Source organism: Pinus tabuliformis, chromosome 8 (genome assembly GCF_031772625.1).
Source record: "Pinus tabuliformis cultivar Carrire ecotype Pingquan chromosome 8, CPIR1, whole genome shotgun sequence".
NCBI lineage: Eukaryota > Viridiplantae > Streptophyta > Pinopsida > Pinales > Pinaceae > Pinus > Pinus tabuliformis.
Window position 1 is genome coordinate 844,352,072 of NC_142294.1, and position 23,884 is coordinate 844,375,955.

The following is a 23,884-nucleotide window of genomic DNA, read 5'->3' on the forward strand; positions in this document are numbered from 1 at the left end:
CTTTACATGTTGCTCCTCATGAGGGCTTCTTGTCAGCCTTCTTGTGTGGATACTTCGTGGCATAGTGTCCCAGCTCATGATAGTGAAAACATTTAATGTTCGACAAGTCCTTCTTCTTAATTCCCTGACTAGAATCTGATTTGGAATAGGATGACATCCCTTTCCCTTTATTTTCATTTCCAGCCAAGGGACAGTTCTCCTTAACATCATGCTTAGATGAGGATCCATCGATGGTGTTCCAACGAATCTCTTCTTGCACCAAGTTGGGCCACAAACACTCCCACTCTGGTAGCTTCTCCCTCCCATTTACCGAATCCCGGTAGCTATGCCAGCTCTTGGGAAGGCCTAGAAGTGCTAGGATGACCAGATCATCTTCAAGAACTGTAACACCAACATTTCCAAGCCCATCCTGACATTAGGTAAACTTGGTCAAGTACTTTGGTGTTGTGTTGTCCTTCTCCATCTTGATTTTCTTGAGTTTTTCCTTTAGTGCCAACTTCATGTGGTCACTGTTGTTCTAAAAAAGGTTTTTCAAGGCCTTCCACATTACATATGGCGTCTCCTTCCTGTGAAGGTTCGAGACAATATGATCTCAAACTCCTTCTAGTATGATCCTTCTCGCCTTTATAACACATTTCCTCCACTCTTCCATATGTTGAACATTAGTTGTTGGAGGCTTAGGAATATCAGTGTCTATGAATTCCTTCAACCCAGTGTCTTCTAACACTGCCTCCATCCTATCCTTCGAAGCAATATATTTTGAACTACCCTTAAGGGCATATTCGAGCCTCAATCTGTAGAACGACATTCTGTTGGCTTTGAAGAATGATACTTCAAATTTGATTTCACCTGCAAAAGACAAACTTTTATTCTCCTCTTCTAGAGTGATTTATGCTTTAATACATGTAGAAATTCCTTGTCGATTCAAACTGCTAATTGTAATTTACTAAAACAATAGACTTGAATCTACTCTACTCATTAGCGAAAATAATTAAATGATCACAAAATCACGAAGCATACAAGATAAATAATTCAATCAACACATTACACAATGATTTCCTGGGGAAAGCCACAACTAAAAACCCTTGTTATCTATATATTGCATTAGTCAGAAAATATGAGAAGATTACAATGCTTTGCTCAAGCCCGAGCAACCTCTGCACTATCTTTATCCGTCTCACTGCTTCCTAAACAAGCCTTGGCTAATACTTAACAAAAATTTTACTTGCCCAAGTCCCTATTTCCTTGTGTTGTTTCCTTGGGAATTAGCCCCCTATTAATTAGGGAAATTCCTCAATATGAATTGCACAATCCTCATAGGCCTTCCTTTGACTGCATGCACCACCTGTACAATTCAGATGATTATACAACTAATAGTACATTGTCCCTGAACTCCAATCTCAACTAGGTAACTCTCAGATCTGACATGCATGAGTTATTTATGAGTGAATCATTAGTTAACTGGTTGAACACATGAAGTTGCACCCCATTGTCAGACCTCCTACTAGTTCCCCCATCAGCTAGAACTAGTTTAAATGACTTTAACTCAATTAAACTGAATTAGTTAATTATAACTCAAAATAAACTCAATCAGGGCTCTTATAATGTAGGAGACACTCTACATGACTCTAGTTATACCTTCAACTCGAATTAACTAAGCCAACTAAGTCAATTTAACTCTCGTACAAGTTGTCTTGTGATGTGGAATTACAAGTTTATTCCTAATTTAATTCAAGGACAAAATTAAATTAGGATTTTCTTATTACATTTTCAACAGAAGGAACATCATCATATCCCTTTCCTTTCTTAGGAGTTTTAGATCTACAATATTTCTTGTAGTGCCCTTCTTTTCTTCATTTCCAACATACCTTTACAAATTTTCCTGGAGATTTAGATCTCCCTCTAGATTTAGATCTCCTACTTGAGGCTTATTTCTAATTCTGTTCTGGGACTGTCATCTTACAAACAAGGCATCTCCATTCTGACACACCATGTTTTTTTTCTCATCTCCTCCGATGACAAGGATGAGATTATTTCATCAAATTTCAAGGTAGTTGTATTACTATATATGGCAACAGCAAAATTATCCCACAAGTTTGATAGAGAACATAACATATTGATGCACTTATCCTCATATGAAATATTAATATCAATAGATAATAATTGGCTTACCATAGTATTGAAGGCCTTCAAATGCTCTGTCGCTAAGTCTCCATCCCTCGTCCTCAAGTTAAACAACTTCTTCCACAGTATCAATTTATTCACCAGGGACTTATACTGATACAAAGTCCCTAACTTCTCCTAAAACACTTAGTAATACTAAATCTGAGACACACAACCATATTTAGTAATACTAAATCTGAGACACACAACCATATTGTGCGCTTTGCTTTCTAATCCAACTTGGTCTAGTGTTCTATCAATATTGGCATTGGTTTAGTTTTTGGATCCACAATGATCCATTGATCTTTATCCACCAATAGATCCTCTAAATTTAGCTTCCACGACTCAAAACTTCAGTCGTTGAATTTCCCAATCTCTATCTTTCCACTATAATTCACCATTTCCTTTCACCATAAGAATTGATCCTACAAGTCTCCCACTATAACAGGGTCTGCCACTAGCCTCAGTAAAACCACTTAGCCTCAAAGGCGTCCCCTTAAAGCTAAAACTGCTCTAATACCAAACGAAGGGTTTAAACATGTACAGATAATACCTGCAAACAAATTCTTAAAAAAATAAAAAAAATATATATATATATATACAATGGCGAGAACAAAAAATATACACAGAGATTTTTCTCTTGGAACCCAAAACCAAGAAAACCATATTGATTTTTCATTATATTCCTTTCAATGTTACAATACATTATATACATGTTGAAGCATTCATAAACCCCCAATCCATTAACCCTGGATTAGAATATAATCATAGTTCCTTTAAAAGGATCTATAAAACCATGGACAAAACCATCATGTGTAAAACCATGGGAAAAACCACCCAAAATTTTTCTTTTGGGGTGTTGTCCCAAACCCCGTGCATGGGGGGGCCAATAGCCCCCCTACATACCCCCAAACCAAGGGAGGTTACCAAGCCCCTCCTCGAACCCCCCTTTGTTAATGGTGCATATAAGTCATGCAAAGAATATAAGACGCACCCAACACATTGATTAGATATCCTCTTGGATTACATAGCCCAATTTCAAGAAGATAACATCACTGTAGCCTCAAACAAACTAACAATAGCTTTGCATTATTATTTTGGTAGTGATCAAGAATCCAATCAACATAGGGATTAGTATAATTTAGCCACATGAATGATCTTATAAACCACAAGCACCATAATCTAATTTTGCATGATAAAAATTCAAAGAAAATGGATTTGTACTTTAGGGAGAGTTGTTTATAAACTTCTTGTGGCTATAAACTCTAGACAATGAATGTATTTGGGATTTAAAACAAATCCTTCAGGTTTAAATGAATATCGATGAAGCAAATAGACACAATAAATGCTAGAGCAATGGCCCTGACTTTATTTTACTAATGTAACAAAGCTAATAACTTATTTACATAAGGATTGTGCTATCGATGAATAGGAAATAGAAAAAGGCTCTAGGGATTGAGCTAACTTAGCTCTATCTTGGATTTCTCCACATGCCCATTACATAAAAATATTCCCAAACAAAAGGAAATGAAGTCAGAAGATTGATTCACCTATGTCCTCCACCATTCCTCAATGGGTGAGGTTGAATGCCATAGGGAGGTTCATTCACCACTAACAGTATAACATTCTTCATTAGATGTTTTCCAGAATGACATACATTAGTTCTCACGATGGAACTAAGTCATGTTCCTAAGGCAATCTAGCATCTGAACTCATAAAATGATTACAATCTACATGTTGGGCATGCATGGATGATGAGAATGGAGAAAAATGGAATGAGAAGAAGGAAAGTTACTTGCTTCTACAAAAAGAGTGGTGCTTCAAGGATATCTTTCATTTGTACTAGCTTCTTTTCTTTCGATCTTCCCTCCTCCACCATTGATTTCAACTTTTAACCCTTCACAATAAGAACAATGTTCTCTATTTTAGACTAATGGGAAAGATACAAAAACACAAATTATGTTAGAATACTTTTTTTATCCACCAATGAAAATATTCATTTTGTGCTTTTGTTAATTCTAGTTAGACAAAAAGTTTATATTCAACTTAACTTATTCTTTCACCAAACTTATGACCAAATTTAAAGTTGAATATCAAATTTAGAGCTAAATTGGAACCATGATCTTGTTATTGTATTCCTTTGTAGAATTATAACAATTCCTTTAAAATATATAATAATACAACATTAAACCTTCTTTTATTTCTTATAATACTTAATTACATTTTATTAATATTAATAACTACTTATTAAAGTTGAAAATACAAAAATACACCCACACCCTCCTTTACCTTTTCAAACTCATTTTAACTTTTCATTAATACTTAACCCACTTAATTCAACTTTTACACCTATGAACAAATACCTTTATGACAATGCAAAGTATTTGATGGTTGAAACATTAATATTTTATGTTTAGTTAAAAGGCCCAAAGAATGGGGCCACCACACATAGGCATTTGCGGGTTTCTTTTTACCATGTACTTCATCCTAGGTACTTTATAATATAAAGTTCATAAATGAACTTTTTATTAAAGTTTGTCACTACGTTTATACAATATTCCATTCAACTCTCACCACACTTAAACCTTTTTATGACCCTTTTTGGGAGTGAACCACGAATGACGTACTAATGTTTGAAACTCTAATACTTCCCCACTCATGGAATAAGAATACCCCTTTGATCACACATAGGTAGTGTGGCGGGATTTTTTTTAAAGTAGATTCCTTTCTTCTTCTTTTTTAAATTTAAAGAAGAGGTGTATAGCACAATATATTTCAGGGTAATTTATATATTTTAAGATACTCATATATAGTACTTGGGTAGGGAGGTTATCAATAAACTCTCTCAATCACCTAAGATACACTCAATTGATTGGAATGTGCTTTTGAGTTTAACTTAATTGTAGATTCAAGTTATTGGAAGGTTTAGTTACAAAGTTAATTGTTTAGTTTGTAGTTGGGTATTTTGATAACTTGAATCTACAATTGAATTAAGAATGGTTATTGCAACTTCACTTTTTCAAATTCCTTGTCTCTTCTCAAAAGCTTGAATAAGTTTGGGCCATTAAATGAGGTTGTGAAAATTGATTATGACATTGGATCTACCCAATTAACAAGAATCCTAACTTTTCTTTTATGTTTTATTATTATGTTTTTCCATTGCTTAGTTCATCTAAATTGCACTTTATGTTAATAGACACATTCTTATCGCATAGGGGTGTCTATCGTTGAGATAACCTCGATAGAACTTGGAATTAAGAAAAATGATGCCTTATGCAACATGTGGAAGAGAAGACAATGGTTGCAAATTTCATTTGCTCATCGTAGGATTTATGGTTAATTTCAAATTGTGAAATTTTAGACATAGGCTAGCTTTTGGATGATTTTGTCTTCCTCGGATGCTTTCTCAAATAATAGAGTGCATATGAAGAATGTTGCATTGGAAATATGAGTGCAAAGTTTCATTGTGAAAGCTACACCTACAATGTTTTCCCACCATGATAGGTTCCCACTCCTAAAGACTAATGATTCTCATGCCCAAACTTAGAAAAGTCCATCCTCGTTTTGAATTTTGGGCAACTAAACTCAATAAATGAGTATGCAATCATGGTATATGTTCATAAAATTTAGTTGCTTGTGTGCTCTGCATGGGGCCAAAGAAACAACATTATATGTAGACCCTAACCTCATCAACAATCTCCTAAAGAGGTTTCTAGATTGGCAAACCACAAATAGAGCACTCTATAGTGGAATTTTACATAGAAATGCCCAAAAAAGCATTAAAAATGTGTGCCTCCTTTGTTTCTATAATTCATACCACTCTATCTCCTTCATACCAAAATAGAATTATGTGTTATGAAATGCAATGCATAACAGATATAGAGAGCTTCATAATGACTAGTTGTACGATAGGTTTTGATATCTTTCTTGCGTACTTTTTTAAATAAAACATGAACTCGACACTCCTGTGAGATTTTTTTATGTAAAATCCCTTCTTTCATTTAGTTTTCGGTAGCAATGCACAAGTGTTCTAGTCTCTATGGTATCTAAGAGGCTAAGGAACACAAGATCTCCAAAACCCAAAGAAGGTTTCGTGAGAAAAGCCTTAGAAACATCTCAATTAGACTAATTATCCAATAGTTAAATATTTCCTATGTCTAACTTAGGAAAATTGATTAAATAAAGCAGATTAATTGAAAGAAATCAATTTTTCTCTAGAGACTTCCAGAAAAGTGAGTTGATGGAGTCAAAATGATCTCAGCCATCGATTGCGGTGTGATCATGGTTATTGGTTGTCCAACAGATGATTATAAGAGCAAGGTCAATGGGGTTTGGAGGAGACACGACATAGAAAATTTGAGCAATTCAACTTACTTAGTTGCAGTGATTCAACAAGGGCGTAGTTGAAGCCACGGAGACATCGGGTAGTAAGGGTTTCAATATAAATTGGGGAGAAGATTTCCAATGAATGTTTTCACAAAGATTTCCAGTATTCTCAGAGTCATAGAGAAGGCCGAATTTATTCTGTAGAGAGGTCGTACCAGTAGGTGAAAATATTCCAATGCATAGATCTGGGGAGCAAATCAATTTCCATTTGCTGGAAACAGGTTTCGGAGGAATAGCAAGTTGCCTAGTGCAAGTTGCAAGCGAATAGATGGTTTGCAAGAACAATTTTTCAGTAGCAACCCAAGTTCTAGTTGAGCCATTGCGCATTTCCAGTTGCCAATGTGCAGAGCAGGAGGGAGTGTGAATTACTGGAGGAGGTCGAGTTGGTTTCTGTAAAGGAAACAATCAGTTTCTAGGTCGATTTTCTCGTTGGAGAAGTGGATAAAATTTTCCGAAGCTTTGCCAGTTTTAGGCAAGCAGATCATTATACTCTCTAATTTGTTGAAGATTCATAATAATAATAATAAAGCCTCATTTGTTGAACTAGTTTTCCCTTCAGGGTTTTTGCAGAGGCTATTGTCCAAAACAATGGTGTCAAAATTATTGTGTGTGTGGCCATTATTTTCTCAATTCTAGTATTTTATATTCCGCAACATATTTTTATTTGTGAAAAATTGTAGTGTGAGTTTATTGATATTTTCCATTAATAATGAACATAAGATAAATAAATGGCATAAGTTAGGAGATAAATTTCTCATTGCTGCAGTTCGTGGAAATTTCACATGGTATCAGAGCAAACTAGATCAGAGCACCTCTAGAGCGAAGTTGGTACATATCAGAGTGTTACAGAGAAGATCTGCATAGGCCAGGCGGGCAGTGCATATTTTAGAGGCAGCAGTTTGATTTCCTATCGAGGGAGGTGATCCAGAGGTTATAGTGTGAATTGTCTTAGTAAGCAACAATAGATAATGAGGTTGTTGGTAAGTATTTCCGTAGGAAAATCGAATTTCAAAGAGAAAATCTAGAACAAAGGGTTTGCAACAAAATGGTTTTAGTGTAAATCAACACAGGACCTAGAAGAGAAAGCACACAAGGATTTATACCTAGTTTATTAATTTCTCTAGTTATTTGAGTTTGCCTATTTTCCAAATATGGTCACAACAGGATTGAGAGATCATGATAGGTTGGATGGAGCCTCAAACTTTGGAATCTGGAAGGTCATGATGTTGTTTCCATTGGACCAGCATGGTCTGAAGGAGTTTGCTACAACATTTTTTGTTGTGCCAACAATTCCAATCCAATTTCATGAGTATAGGAGGGATAACGCCAAAGCCAAGAGGATGATCCTTGATGGTGTCAGGGATCATGTAGTCATGCATATTGCATAAAAGGAAACAACAAATAAGATTTGGGACGCCATTGTCAATTTGTACCAGGATCTGTTAGAGAATCAGAAGATGATCCTCAAGGAGAAAATGAGAATGGTCAAGATGAACAAGGGTGAACATGTGACCACCTATCTCATCAGGATTTAGTCTGTTAGAGATGAAATTGTTGCAGTAGGAAATAAGCCAACAGATGATGAGCTAGTGCACATAGCACTCAACGGGTTTACTAAGGAATGGCATACGTTCATCGAGGGGACTTTTGGGTGAGACACACTTCCGAGATGGGAATGCCTATGAAGTGACTTCACATAGGAGGAGTTGAGGCTCAACTTAGTCGAGGGCACTACTAGCAACAGTGACAAGGAAAAGAAGATGAAGGAGGAGCAAGAAAATGTCACTCTTGTAGGAAAAAATAAGTGAAGAAGGGTCCTAACCAGGGACAAGACTCAAAAGGAGAAAAGGAAAGAAGGACTTGTTGAAGGTCAAGTGTTTTAGCTATGGTGAACTTGGGCACTATGTCAGCCAATGTGCTAAGAGGAAGAAGGATAAGTAGGGGAAACAGACATTTGCTTCAACAGAGATTGACGATTTGTCTTCCAAGTTTGAGGGTGAATTCATACTCATATCAACACTAGAATAAGGAGGAGGAGTATGACACTCCAATATGACAGATTGGGCAGGGTCCAAGGAAGGAGGAACAAGGAGATTTAGATCATAGCCAAGGATATTTTGATCAATAGATCAAATCCAGTTGCTAAGTATGTGATTCCTCACTTGAACCATTACATTTGCCACGGGAGCCCAAGCATTAAGTAGCAAGAGGATCGTAGTGTTAAAACAATCGTGATACGATAGATACACAAGTTCAATGTCAGCAAGACGCAATCAGATACTCGAGAGATAGTTGCAAATCCAGTTGTAGTGAGATCAAGGCGCAATCAGATACTTGAGAAACAGTTTCATATTTATTTGCATTAACATAGTATATCAATACACACATTTGCAGTGAGGTGCATTAACAGTGTGAGATCAGAGTAGTGTAGTGGAAGCACAAATTGGTTCAACTATAACATGTAATGGGTGAATCAGAGTAGCACAATTATAACATGGTGGACAACGATTGTCAAAGGAATTTCTTCACAGAGATTTCCAATTTCTCAGTGGAAAAGGGAGATCAATCTTATCTATAGAAGAGGAGTGTGAATGCTCGAGGGAGGATGCAGTCTCTCTTCTAGTGCAACTTGACTGAGGTAGAGGGAGTTGTCGAGGCAACTAGGTACTCTGCTAGTCAGATCTATTTGCAGGGGAGAAGCAGTCCCTGTTTAATGGTTCAATTTACAGTGGAGGCTGAGTTATTTTTCCAGCAGTGCGAGTTTCCTAGTATGCAACTATAGAGGTTGATTCAGGGTCTCAGAGGGAGGCCGAATTGATTGAGAGGGGAATAGTAGCTTCCAAGAGCTCATATTAACTAGTAGAAGTGAAGGAATACATTTATTGAAGATTTGCTAATTTATGGAAACCAGTTGTATCACAGTGTTAGACACTAGCAACATTGATCAGTTTGGCTACAACATGTTCCCACATATCAAATGGTTGTTGATATACTCATAAAGTCTTTGGGAAGGACCGAGTTTGTATTCTTCGAGGAGAAGGTGGGATTAGTGGAGAACACCTTCCTCATTAAGAGGGAGTGTTAGTTTTTTGTAGCAGTGGACACATGTTCTAGTCTCTATGGTGTCTACGAGGATAAGGAACACGAGATCACCAAAACCCAGAAAAGGTTTCGCGAGAAAAGCCTTAGAAACACCTCAATTAGATTAATTAGCCAACAATTAAATATTCCATAAGTCTAACTTAGGAAAACTAGTTAATTAAATCAGATTAATTGAGGAAAATCAAATTTTCTCTAGAGACTTCCAGAAAATTGAGTTGATGGCGTCAAGGTGATCTTATCACTACCACAAGCAACCTTTGCTCACCAGCTCTGACCGAGCTCTGATACCAATTGTCACGCCCCTACGCCTGCGGTAGTCTTCCAACCACTTGTAGCGAGGTGCGGCACCACCGAACGCTTCCTTTTTAACAATATTAACATTCGTGGACTACGCCTACTCCAACATTAGCATACTTAGTTTGTGTTTCGCAACCAAGTAAAATCATTATCCTTTATACTTTAATGAAGCCCATACTCATTCATTATCCATATGCAATTAATGGAGAACAACAATTGCAAACAAGTATAAAGGGATGGGCAACTCCCGAAAAGTCTGCCCAACAATATATTATAACAGTTTCTTCAATAATACATCATCAAGTATACTTGGCAAAACTCCAAGTCTATGCTTAGAATATTTTTACAATCAAGGCATAGAACAGCCTTTTACAATCATGTGCACCCTTGCACAAAGAGGAGTGCTCACCCGAGCCACCTATCTCTCTCTACCAAGTCCTGCACATACCAACTGCACACAACTCGAACCTCGGCACGCTTGCCTCACCCAAACCAACACTAGAAATCCAAAACCGCACCCAAATAGCATGCGCATGAGGTATGCGCAGATACTATCTTCCTCTCGCAGTTTTACTCCTTTCCTATGTGCCTAGAAGTGATATGATCGAATTGTTCAAAGGTGAAATGAGCCTTCTCGCTCCACATATTTATATCATGCTCAACGTGGGATTACATGGGTTATGAAGCCCCATGGCCGACCACCATCGCATGCCCACAAGTCCTCATATTACAAGTCGGCTTGCTTACTTTTAACATCGCATATATACATGGTTGTTCAACACTTAGTCGTATAAGTGTTTCCCCAACGTCGCATATCTGCCCAAGGTATCGTCGCAACTAACCGCAGCTCCGTCTCACTCTGCCCGCCCGCGCGCCCACGCGCCCGTCCGCGCGCCCGACTCGCCTTCGTGCACGATGCGCCCGGCGCTCCGCAGCTCGGAGGCCTTACATTCTCCTCCACCTGAAATCGTTGTCGTCCTCGACAACATATCATCCCGGTAGCCATCCACCAAGATCATCACTCAACTGTGATGTGAACTCCTCTTCGCAAGGCAAACATCCTTGCAACATATGTAGAGACTCTTCTCCACTATGTCCCGGCTTAATGACCAACTGCCACCAAGCTCACCATACCAAGGTATGTCATCTCGATCCATATGTCATCATGTGAACCTCTGTCATGATACTCCAGCATAATGCCAACACATCTCTGTACACTTCGCGACCCCATGTCTGAACTAGTTGGGTAGCTAATCCAACCATCACGCCCAATCCATGAGAGTGAACATCCTCATGTCATCATCAGTTGTTCCTCAAACATCTGCCACATCCTTGACTCATCAAGAATCTATTTCCACAATCCATGCTCAGGTCCATGGAACTCCATCCATCTCATCTGCAACATGTCATCATCAATCATACCTGCTCCATATGCTTGAGGGCTCACTGCCATGAGCAGCTAACAATGAGCCCATCTTCTTACTCATCTAAGAAGATGTAGAGGGAGTAGAGCCTGAAGGCTCTCCCTCACTAATCAACTCGATCCACCTATCAGGATCCTCAATCTCCATCCTTTGTAGATAAGCAACTCGGTCTTCCTTCTGGACTTCCGGTCTCACATATACCTCATCATCATCATCCTCCACCAACTCTAGCCTTCTTGTCAAATCCAAGATGCTATCTGAGAGTGATCTAATGACCAATGACTGCTCCACAAGCTTTGCCTCAACAGTGGACAACCGCTTGTTCACCTTCTCCTTATCCTCCATTTGCATCGCTCCCACTTTACAATCAGGCCTTGTTGCACCAACAGTAGGCACACCGATGGGCACATCTTCCCTTCCATCATAAATGTAGAGCTTCTTCAAATGTGGTACAATCATAGCATCGAATTGTTTCATAAACTCCATCCCCAATACAGCTTCGTAGTCATCAATCCGCACTACAGTGAAGTCCACCTTTCCGGTCCATTCACCAAGTGTAGTGTCCACTTTCTCAGCTATACCAAGAATGTCCATAGGAGTAGAATTCACTGTCTTCATTTGTGCCTTTGCCGGTACAAACTTCAGCCCAATTCTTCTCGCAGTATCTTCTCCCATAAAGTTGTGAGAAGCCCCACTATCCACCATAGTGAGCACATTAGTACCTCCCACCTTCATTCGAACATACTCCAACTTGTTTCTTTCTGGGTCCCTTTTAGAGACCTCTTCTGTAGTAGCAGAAGCACCAAGTATCTGCATCATCCCCACAGAAGCATCATCATTCTTTTCCTCGGATTGTGCCATAGCAGCCACCTTCGGTTTAGAGGGACAATTCTTCACCATGTGTGGTCCTGCACATATCCAACACTTCAAAGGCTTCTTTGTCTTCGAACCATCATCTGCTTTCGAAGCACCATCATCCTTCTTCTCTTTTGGCTTTTCGGACTTCTTCTTCTTGTCATCATAAGTCTCATCAAAGTGATCCACCAACCTATCAACCGCAGCAAAAGCTTCTTCAAGTGTTCTAATCTTCTGCCTCCTTACCTCATTGCGTGCCCAAGGCTTCAATCCCATAATGAAGTTGAACACCTTGTCTTTCTCCGCCATGTCAGGGAGTTCCAAAGCTGCACTTGAATACTCTCGTTGATATTCTTGTAGGCTTCCGGTTTGCTTTATGTATTTGATCTTTGTCCTTGCTTCCCATGTATCGTCTTGAGGACTAAAGTGGGTCTGCAAAGCCTTCTTCAAGTCACTCCATGAAGTGATGTCATCAGCACTGCCATTGACAATCTGATCCACCCTCCTTCGCCACCACATCTTAGCATCCTTTGTTAGGAATTGAGTAGCCACCTTGACTTGTGTTTCACCATCAACCAGGTTCAACCGCTCCAAGTACTGCTCCATGTCCCACAAGAAGTTGCCAAGAGTTTTTGCCTTCCTTGTACCATCATAAGACTCCAGTTCTTTGACCTTCATATGAGGCACTCCTCCACCTGAGTTATGCCCCACGGCCTTCTTCACAACCGCAAGCTCATTCTTTGTATCTTCAAGAGTCTTCTTCAAGTTCACGATCTCTGCAAGACCTTGATCCCTTGATTCCTCAACCTCTTTGACCCTTAGTTCAAGTTGTGCACACCTAAGATCAGTGTACTCATACTGTGTCTTGAGCTCATCGTTCTGTGTTCGGAGTTCATCGAGTTCTTCTTTCAAAGAAATCTCCATACTCTCTATCTTTTCCACCACCTTTTCAATGAACCCAATAGTAGTATCCTTCTCATCATGACTAGACCCAGCCTGAGACCCAGCTGCCATTTCGACCAGCTTCTTCTTCCTTTGCGATCTAGTCTCGACCATTCAACAATTCCACCGAGTATCCTGCAACCTGAACCAACCCTTGTTCCACTTCGTGTGAAACGGCTTCCTTCACCTGCAAGTACCCTTATCACTGCCACGAGCAACCTTTGCTCACTAGCTCTGACCGAGCTCTGATACCAACTGTCACGCCCCTACACCTGCGGTAGTCTTCCAACCGCTTATAGCGAGGTGCGGCACCACCGAACGCTTCCTTTTTAACAATACTAACATTCGTGGACTACGCCTACTCCAACATTAGCATACTTAGTTTGTGTTTCGCAACCATTGAGTAAAAGCATTATCCTTTATACTTTAATGAAGCCCATACTCATTCATTATCCATATGCAATTAACCGAGAACAACAATTGCAAACAAGTATAAAGGGAGGGGCAACTCTCGAAAAGTCTGCCCAACAATATATTATAACAGTTTCTTCAATAATACATCATCAAGTATACTTGGCAAAACTCCAAGTCTATGCTTAGAATATTTTTACAATCAAGGCATAAAACAGCCTTTTACAATCATGTGCACCCTTGCACAAAGAGGAGTGCTCACCCGAGCCACCTATCTCTCTCTACCAAGTCCTGCACATACCAACTGCACACAACTTGAACCTCGGCACGCTTGCCTCACCCAAACCGGCACTAGAAATCCAAAACCGCACCCAAATAGCATGCGCATGAGGTATGCGCAGATACTATCTTCCTCTCGCAGTTTTACTCCTTTCCTATGTGCCTAGAAGTGATATGATCGAATTGTTCGAAGGTGAAATGAGCCTTCTCGCTCCACATATTTATATCATGTTCAACGTGGGATTACATGGGTTATGAAGCCCCATGGCCGACCACCATCGCATGCCCACAAGTCCTCATATTACAAGTCGGCTTGCTTACTTTTAACATCGCATATATACATGGTTGTTCAACACTTAGTTGTATAAGTGTTTCCCCAACGTCGCATATCTGCCCAAGGTATCGTCACACTTATCGTCGCAACTAACCGCAGCTTCGTCGCACTCTGCCCGCCCGCGCGCCCACGCACCCGTCCGCGCGCCCGACTCGCCTTCGCGCACGATGCGCCCGGCGCTCCGCAGCTCGGAGGCCTTACACTCATGATCAGGCCTACCTAGCCCTAATTTTAATTTTTTATTTTATTTTATGGTTTTTTTTAATTGTTTAATTTTCTTAAAATTTTAATGTTTTTTTTATTTTTTTATTTATGTGCTTTTTAATGTTTTTTTTAAAGTAGTTGTAAAGTTTTTTTATATTTAATTTTAAAGGCTCTTTCTTTTAATTTAATCATATTTTTTTTTAACTTTTTTAAGTGTTTGAATTTCTATTAAAATTTTAATGTTTTTTATATTTTTGTTTTATAATTTGATTATTTTGATAATGTTTTATTTTTATTTTTTTAAAAATTATCATATTTTTAAGTGTTTGAATTTCTATTAAAATTTTAATGTTTTTTATATTTTTGTTTTATAATTTGATTATTTTGATAATGTTTTATTTTTATTTTTAAAAAATTATCATATTTTTAAGTGTTTGAATTTCTATTTAAATTTTAATGTTTTTAATCTTTTTGTTTTATAATTTGTTTATTTTGGTAATGTTTTATTTTTATTTTTAAAAAAATTGGGTAGGCTTTTATTTATTTTTTTATGTTTTTAATATCATTATCACGTAATATATGTTTATTTTAATGATTGGATTGTTTTTATTTATTTTTTATTTTTTAAATTATCTTATATTGTTTTTATATTTTATTTATTTATTTTGGGTTAGTCTTTTATCTTTATTTATTTTTAATGAAGTGTTTTTTTATATAGTAATTTCTTTTAAACTTTTTAATGTGTTAATTTTGTTTTTATTTTTTAGGTTTATTTTTTATTTTTTTAATATTTGTTTTTTATTTTTATTTTCCCTATTTATATATATATATATATATATATATATTATTATATTTTTTAATTTAGTTGATATTATTTTTTAATTTTTTTATGTTTTAATATATATTTTTATTTACTTGTGATTATTTTTTTTAATTTTTTCTGTTTTTTTTGTTTGTATTTGTTTTTTTCAATATTCAAGTTTTTGTTTTTATTTTTTTTTTTTTTTTTCCTTTTTTATTATTTATTATTACAACATTAACACTTTTTGTTTTTAGGGTGTTTTTGGCTTTAAAAAATTGGTTTTTATTAGCTTTTACTACGATTTTTAGAAAATGTTGAAAAAAAATGTTATTCGACTATCAACACTTTTCGTTTTTCGGCTAGAGTTCTCATTTTGAGCTTACAGTTCATGTTTCAAAGTTTACGTTGTTAGTTTTAGTATTTTATATTCTGCAACATATTTTTATTTGTGAAGAATTGCAGTTTTAGTTTATTGATATTTTGTCGTTAATAATTAACAGAAGACAAATAAACTACATAAGTTAGGAGATAAATTTCCAGTTGTTGCAATTCATGGAAATTTCACACTTTCTAGACGGGCAACTTAACCAATATAACCAAAACAAAATATCATGGTAACTTAACTCAAATAACTCAACCATCATACCACAAAAAAATACTACAAAAAACAAGCTCAGTCAATATATTCTAATCTATTTTATTACTATGACTTGGAATTACATGTTAGTGCAACCCTTTGAGTTACAAAAATAGATTTATGGAAGCTTGCAAATAGCCATGGCTAATGGCACGATTTGCTAGGAAAATAGGAAATGATTATAGCACTAGAATATCCCCTTACATGACTATAAATTACTATACTAGAATAGATTGGATAACTAGTTCAACCCTCCTTTTTGATGTCACAACCTAGCAAATGATGGCTCGAACTGCTAAAAAAATATGAATTATAGATCGAAAATATGACCTCCCAAAATCCCACAATATCTGGATGTACCCACGACTTGACAATGAGATGAGTCTTCAATAATAGATACCTATGAAAGTTATGAGTGATTTTTTCTTCTCATAAACTATGGTGGATTTGTCCCACCACCGAAACCAACTTGCTCAAGTGTTTCACCCTCAACACTCCAAATCCATAAGATCTCTCCAAATCAATATGAGGAAATGAATATGCATGTCTAAAGAGTGAGCTCTGATCTCTCTTTTATCATCAGAATGCCACTCAGTCTATACCATGGGTCTCTCTTTTATAACTTTTTTTTAATAACCTTTTGACTAAATCAATGGCACATTACATTTTAATAGTTGTAAATTTTGTTTTTTGGAGCTCAAAATTGAATTATGTCACTTTGAGATTATCAATGAACTTAAATACCATATTTGAGCCAATTATTGCATTCAAATAGGTCATTTTGTATAGTTTAGTTGAAAGAGGATCCCACCACATTCTTTCATTACTTGAGCTTCAAATTGAAATATATCAACTCCATGATAAGTAGTGACCACAAAATCCATGTCTAAACCACTCTCTACACTTGAATTCATCATTTCACTAATAAGAACAATTTCACCCCAAGGCAAGCCCCATAGGTGAAACCTAGTTTTCATAGTTATGGGTCTTGAAATTGGATTATGTCAATTCCATAATGACCAATGACACTAATAAAAATGTACACGTCAGTATCTAAATTTATATATATCCTTTAGGTGATATGCATCAATTGACCCAAAGTAGGCCCCATGAAAAAATAAAATTTTGGGCAATAAACAATGTAGGCAATAACACATTTTACTGGTGTAAGCCCCATAGTGTCATTGTCACCCCAAGAGATTGTCCTCTTCATGGTTTGATTAGATGGTAGAAATAAAATCACTATTTTATCTAAGGCCTCTACAAGAGGTCCCCTTGTAGAGTAAAGACATCTAAATTAGTTGGTGGAACAATTTGACATCTTCAATTCACCTACATGAGTGTTGTAATTATGGCTAAATATTGTCCTTGATGTTAACCTATTTCACATGAACACTACAAGGTTCACAAGAATAGTATAGGTATAGATCTCCATGGTGTATGACATTACAATTAATCATTATTTATTTTGGTTAATGTTGATTGGTTAATACAAAATGGTCAATGAGAATTGATCAATTGGTTAATGAGATTTGATGGTCCATGTGAGTTGGTCAAAATGGTATTTTGTAATTTGGTTGGTTATTCTTGGTCATTAATGGTTGAGGTGAAAATTAATTTTAAAAAGAAATTGGTCATGTCAGTTGAAGGAAAATTATATTTTAAATATTTAAAAATGGGACCTTGGTCCATGTTAGCTCTGCTACATGTTCGAGCATTTTTTAGGGCAAGTTCAGGTTTGGTGGTGTGTTTGTGCTGAAAAGGACCTTGCAATAGTCGTTCCCCTCCTGCTCCTTCAAGTTTCCTTATACCCTCCTTCAAGTTTCCTTATACCCTCTTAACCTCTCGTTCTATGTTTTCCTCCTGAAACTTCTTCATTCCTCGCCTTATCCATATTCCCCTTCTTAATCCCTCTTTACCCCAACCCATCTCTCTTATCGTGTTAACACTGTAAAACCCCGCAAAAATCCTTTTTCCCGGTTCTCGGGATTTTTTGTTTAAACTCTATAATACCTGTTAAAACCCCGAATAAACTCATTTTGTGTTTAATCCCCGGTGCTAAAGAATTAACCTTTTATAACTACGCGCCTTCGTAAAAAATTAATCCTCGGTCGCTTGTGCAATCGCAGCCGTTGATCAATTCAATCTAACGGTCCCCGCGTTCTCCGCCCGCTTCTAAAACTCGTGCATCTTCCCCTCCATCTGACTGTCCATCGCCAGAACGACGGTAGTCGCAAGCCTTCTTCCCGTGACTTGCGCGCCCGTTAACGAGCGGGGGCGGTGGTTTTGGGCTGCCACACGGCGCTTTATTACAGGATTGCGGCCCGCTATACGGAAACCGCCAGATGCCGATGGGCGATGCAGGGAATACCGCCAACTTCCCAAAACCGCTCTCCCACTGTTTAAACTTCGCGTAGCTTTCGTGTGCGATGATCATCGGATTTGCCTGACGGTGATCCAATGGCCCTCATTCACCCCGATCATCCACCTCCCAATAGCTCCTTCTAACATGATCTCAGCCGTTCGTTTGACAGATCCAACGGCGTATATTTAATCACCCCTCTGTGTCTTCCCATTGCTGTCTGCCATCAGATCTCGGCCATCCGTCTAAGCGATCCGACGGCTAGCATTCTTTCTCACCTCCTAGTTCATTGTCCATGCACTTTTTAGTGTTTGCGCGAAGGAGAAAGCAAGCGATCAGCTACCCTGTACCTACACAGTTAAGGCCTCAACAACTGCAATTAATCAGCAACATGGCCAAGGACAAAAGGGACTGCCTTGAGCAATTAAAAGCATTGAAAGGTTATGGGTTTCATTCATATTTTACTCCACCTGAGTGGAGAAGGACTGCAAAGCACCAGAAAGATTAAATTCATCCATTGAAGCAGTCAGACTGCAGCAGAGACCCATATCTGAATGTAAATGTGGTTGGTGGTCCATTAAGAGACCTCCATGCATAGCTTAGCAGAGCAATTTTGTAAACAGATTCTATATATACCCAGAAACACAATGTAATAGGTTGATGAGGGTTGGATGAGTGTTATTTTGCTGTAAGGTTCAACTTCTGGAGATTGTAACTGTTGTGATACCTGCAGCATCTGGTCTTCATTTTCAACTAATGCAAGCTTCTTTTGTTGTTAATTTCTCACTGTTCACTTCTTCTTCTTGTTCCAGGTTGTGCCTGTCTTGCATTTATTCATGTGCTGTTAGTGTTAGCATTAGAGGGGTTGTCATCCCACCTTGTGTTAGGATTTAGCATGTATCATTGAATTTGTATGCAGGTTTCTGTTCTTTTAGTGCTAGAGAGTTGTCATCCTGTCTGTGTATTAGAAAACAAATTTACATACCTTTTAACTGGTTGCAGCCAGCCATCACAGGGTCTTGTGCATCTGCTGGTGTGGTCAATCTTCTCCATTATCACCTTATCCTCAAACTGTGAGTAATTAGTGGTCTAAAGCCTTGTAGTCTGGGGGTGTTCACCCATGTCTAGGGTTAAGCACAGTAGAAGTGGTTATATGGCTTGAATATGCAGCATCTCTTTCATTCATCCACCATTTATCCAACATTTTTTTGAGTTTGTAATGTTCCTGAGCATCTTTGATATACAACCTAGGAGAGTTTCTTGGGGTGATAACATTAATTGGCGCCGTTGCTGGGGAGAGGAGAATCGAAGCTCAGCTTCCTTGGGAGAACGACACAGCTTCAAACTTTGATGATAGACCAGGTTTGAACACATATTTTGGTTGTAATCATCTATCTGGCGACTCCATTGGAGGAAGACCATCCTTTGGCGACTCCACATTGCAGTTCTGGTGCAGTTGGTGAGGCATGTTCGGAGATATCTTCAGAAATCACCAGCTGAATCAGTGCCTGATCCTGAGAAGATCGTTCAGCAGAACAAAATATTGCAGTAAGGAGCACCAGGATCAGGTAAGCCTTAAAGGTTCCATGTATCTCTGTTAGTGTAGAAATACCTTTAGAGATTCATTTAGCTCCTTAGTCATTCATTTCCCTTTCAGACCTCAGTTGAAAGAAACATTCCTTGTTGTCCATCATAGTCCTCTGTTCTGCTATTCTTTTCATTGATTCATTCTACTCAGTCCACCAGTATCCTTTCATACACCCTAGCCATGGCAAGTCAGCAAGCTCTCACAAAGATAGAACGAATAGTTGCTGCTAGGTATGGACCCTTAGTCTTGCCTACCCCTTTGAATGCCATGCCTGCAGGAGATTATCAAGAATTCATGCCAAAGTTTACTGGTTTAGAAGAAGTATCAGCTAAAGAGCACCTTGAGTCCTTTTATAGCTATGTTGATAACCTGGATATCAATGAAGAGGATGTCTGGATGAGGGTTTTTGTTCAAAGCCTAGATGGGGAAGCTAGAAAATGGTTTAGAAATTTACCCCCTAGGTCTATTGTAGACATTGATGCTCTAAATGATGTATTTTTAAAGCACTGGGGAAATAGAAAAGATCTACTCTTTTATCATGATGAATTTGGGAACCTGCAGAGAGAAGATGGTGAGCTGTTGTCTGATTTCAATATCAGATTCAATCATATGTACAGCAGAATGCCAACTGAAATAAGACCTACCGCTTCTTCTGCTATGATTACTTATGCCAATGCTTTCGATTCTCAGTTCTGCTTGATGTTGAGAGAGAGGAAATGTGCTTCTTTGGCTGACATGCAAGACGCAACTTTTGAAGTTAATCGAACATTCTTGCTGCAGAGAGACTTGAAGGTGATGCCGAGAAGAGAAGACAGGGAGGTGAATCCTCATCATCCTCAGAGCATGAGATAGATGAATTAGCTAGGATGATTGAGCTTTTGGCTTCTGAAGTTTCCAAGTTAAAAGCTTAGCAGTATTTTGATGAAGTAGGAGCTCATTGTTCCATTTCTTTTCCAACTCCAAAACCACATAGAGGGACACATGAGCATTTGCAGAATTTGCAGAGAAATAGAGATGCAAACGAAGATCAAGGGGTGAGGCCCCTTCTACAGAATATAGTCATGGAAGAGGTGCAGCATGAGGAGGAGGTCCATGTTTTGGAAGGTGCACCTTTCCTAACCAAAGCTGCATATGAAGAAGCATTATCAAGAGGCACTGCTCAGCAATTTGTTGTAGCTTCAGAACAACAAGTTAACCAGCAATGGCAGCCAGCAGTAGATCCCTTCCTCCAAGAATCTGAGCTTGAGGCCAGCACATCTTCCCATGATTATGCAGATCTGCAAATTATCCAACCTGCTATCATCCCTGGTCCAGTGATCAAAGAGGGAGAAGAAAGCTCCCCATCATCTTTTGTCCCTATGTCTGCTCAAGTGACAATCCGTCTAAGTTGCCCCTTGAACACTGAGGTAGGAAATAGATCTATTCTCAAGGCTGAGACTGATCACCTCAGTTTTGATTCTCTGAATCCTGCTCAGATGGCCTCCACACAAAATGAAATGGCAGCTTATCAAATAACAGAGGAAGAGGTGTACATTTGTGGGACTCCTCCTTGGATAAGGATTATTCAAACAAAGATTCAGGAGCAGATGAGGTCTCTATGTCTTCCACACATGAAAATGTTGTTACACCATTCATATTTATTGTGCAGGCCACAGAAGACAAAAATAGGTACACAGCAGCCATGATTTATTCAGCAGGTGTACAAAGGCTCCTCTAAAGAACATTCAAGAAGGAAAATACACAAAAGGGAAATAAAATTTGATCCCTATCTACCCATCAAGGTCAAGTCTCCTAAACTCTTTGAGGTAGAGGATCAAATAAATCATGTCTTGCTGATCTATGATGAACTGGATGATAGGCAACAATTTTGATGGCCCAACAGATGGGCAGTTTTTGAAGTTTTGAGTTTTCAGGTTTTAATGATTGTAAACAGTTTCTTGTTCAGTTTTTAAGAGTAGACCTAGTTTGACTCCATGCCCAATGGATACTAGGCAAATGTTTGTAAAGATGAGTTTTGTATGAAGGCACTGACCTACATGTTCTTGAGACCTCACAGGGAGGATATCATCCCTAGAAGGAGCCAAATGTTAGCTCTACTACATGTTCGAGCATTTTTTAGGGCAAGTTCAAGTTTGGTGGTGTGTTTGTGCTGAAAAGGGCCTCGCAGCAGTCATTCCCCTCCTGCTCCTTCAAGTTTCCCTATACCCTCCTTCAAGTTTCCTTATACCCTCTTAACCTCTCGTTCTCTGTTTTCCTCCTGAAACTTTTTCATTCCTCACCTTATCCATATTCCCCTTCTCAATCCCTCTTTACCCCAGCCCATCTCTCTTATCGTGTTAAAACTATAAAACCCCGTCAAAATCCTTTTTCCTGGCTCCCGGGATTTTTTGTTTAAACTCTATAATACTTTTTAAAACCTCGAATAAACTCATTCTATGTTTAATCCCTGGCGCTAAAGCATTAACCTTTTATAACTACACGCCTTCGTAAAAAATTAACCCTCGATCGCTTGTGCAATCGTATCCGTTGATCAATTCGATCTAACGGTCCCCGCGTTCTCCACCCGCTTCTAAACCTCGTGCATCTTCCCCTCCATCTAACCATCCATCGCCAGATCAACGGTAGTCGCAAGCCTTCTTCTCGTGACCTGCGCGCCCATTAATGAGCGGGGGCGGTGGTTTTGGGCTGCCACGCGGTGCTTTATTACAGGATCGCGGCCCGTTATATGGAAACCGCCAAACACCGATGGGCGATGCGGGGAATACCGCCAACTTCCCAAAACCGCTCTCCCGCTGTTTAAACTCTGCACAACTTTCGTGTGCGATGACTGTCGGATCTGCCCGACGGTGATCCGACGGCCCTCATTCACCCCGATCATCCGCCTCCCGATAGCTCCTTCTAACATGATCTCAACCGTTCATTTGACAGATCCAACAACGTATATTTAATCGTGCCTCTGTGTCTTCCCATTGCTGCCTGCCATCAAATCTCGGCCGTCCGTCTAAGCGATCCGATGGCTAGCATTCTTTCTCACCTCCTAGTTCATTGTCCATGCATTTTTCAGTGTTTGCGCGAAGGAGAAAGCAAGCGATCAGCTACCCTGTACCTGCACAGTTAAGGCCTCAACAACCGCAATTAATCAGCAACATGGCCGAAGACAAAAGGGATTGCCTCGAGCAGTTAGAAGCATTGAAAGGTTATGGGTTTCATTCATATTTTACTCCACCTGAGCGGAGAAGGACAGCAGAGCACCAGAAAGATTAAATTCATCCATTAAAGCAGTCAGACTACAACAGAGACCCATATCTGAATGTAAATGTGGTTGGTGGTCCATTAAGAGACCTCCACGCATAGCTTAGCAGAGCAACTTTGTAAACAGATTCTATATATACCCAAAAACACAATGTAATAGGTTGATGAGGATTGGATGAGTGTTATTTTGCTGTAAGGTTCAACTTCTGGAGATTGTAACTGTTGTGATACCTGCAGCATCTGGTCTTCATTTTTAGCTAATGCAAGCTTATTTTGTTGTTAATTGCTCACTGTCCACTTCTTCTTCTTGTTTCAGGTTGTGCCTGTCTTGCATTTATTCATGTGTTGTTAATGTTAGCATTAGAGGGGCTGTCATCCCACCTCTGTGTTAGGATTTAGCATGTATCATTGAATTTGTATGCAGGTTTCTGTTCTTTTAGTGCCAGAGAGTTGTCATCCTGTCTGTGTATTAGAAAACAGATTTACAGACCTTTTAATTGGTTGCAGTCGGCCATCACAGGGTCCTGTGCATCTGCTGGTGTGGTCAGTCTTCTCCATTATCACCTTATCCTCAAACTGTGAGTAATTGGTGGTCTAAAGCCTTGTAGTCTGGGGGTGTTCACCCATGTCTGGGGTTAAGCACAGTAGAAGTGGTTATCTGGCCTGAATATGCAGCATTTCTTTCATTCATCCACCATTTATCCAACATTTTGTTGAGTTTGTAATGTTCCCGAGCGTCTCTGATATACAACCTAGGAGAGTTTCTTGGGTTGATAACAGTCCAAAAGGTCAAATACTATACATTATTCCAGTTGTTTGAGCTAGTGGTTTCTTGCACTCGAGACT